The sequence below is a fragment of the Bison bison genome, unplaced genomic scaffold (genome assembly GCF_000754665.1).
Source record: "Bison bison bison isolate TAMUID 2011002044 unplaced genomic scaffold, Bison_UMD1.0 scf7180017857687, whole genome shotgun sequence".
Lineage (NCBI taxonomy): Eukaryota > Metazoa > Chordata > Mammalia > Artiodactyla > Bovidae > Bison > Bison bison.
In genome coordinates, this window is record NW_011488260.1 from 13,163 (window position 1) to 14,170 (window position 1,008).

Below are 1,008 nucleotides of genomic sequence, written 5' to 3' on the forward strand. Positions count from 1 at the left end.
ATGGTTGGATGGCATCACCGACTCAATGGACATGAGTTAGCGTAAACTCCGGGAGTTGGCGATGGACAGGGAGGCCTGGCGTGCTGCAGTCCATGGGGTCACAAAGAGTCGGACACGACTGAGGGACTGAACTGAACTGAATGCTCCTTCCCCACAAGTCTGTTATGCCTGTCTCTTTCCTGCCCTGCAAATAGCTTCATCAGTACTGTCTTTCTAGATTCCACATATATGCATTAATATATGATACTTGTTTCTCTCTTTCTGACTTACTTCACTCTGTGTAATAGGCTCTAGGATCCTCCACTAGGTTTTTAAATTTTAGTCAAGCTAATAGGAAACTTAAAAATGTTTTTATATGTTTTGAAGCAACTGATGAACTGTAAGAAATGAGACTAGAGTTTACCTTGCTCCTAGAACACTTCTCTTTAAGGGATCCAAGACTGATGGCATTCAGTCCATGGAAAAGTAAATATTAGTTGATGGAAGAGTTAATAACATTTTCATCACCATGAAAAAGTTTTTGCTATTTACCTTTTACAATCTTTACATGAAGCATGAAATACTTAAATAGGACTACAAATTGGAATGAAAGCTTTAGCAGCCTTGACAATGTAAAATAAAGGAAAAGCTGATGATAGGTGAGAAGTGGAAGGAAGAAACAGAAAAAAGGGGGGGATATATTATAATCTCACAATGTAGAAAGTAGAAGGATGACAGTTAAAACTTAATAGGGCATGACAGAGTTTAAGGTGCATTATTTAAAGTTGCAAAAGCAAACAATAAAAACAATAATAATAACATGGGGAATATATGGAGTATGTGGAGTTTTATGTATATTATTGAAAGTTATAATAACAATCAATTGTAAATCGTACAGTTTGCATAATTAATAAAAAACAGAAGTAAGAGATGGGGAGTTAGGGTTAATAGTATTGAATAAAATCTATACTTTTTCATAGAAAGTTGTAAATAGACATAATTTAAAGTTGATAAGACAAGAATAGATGC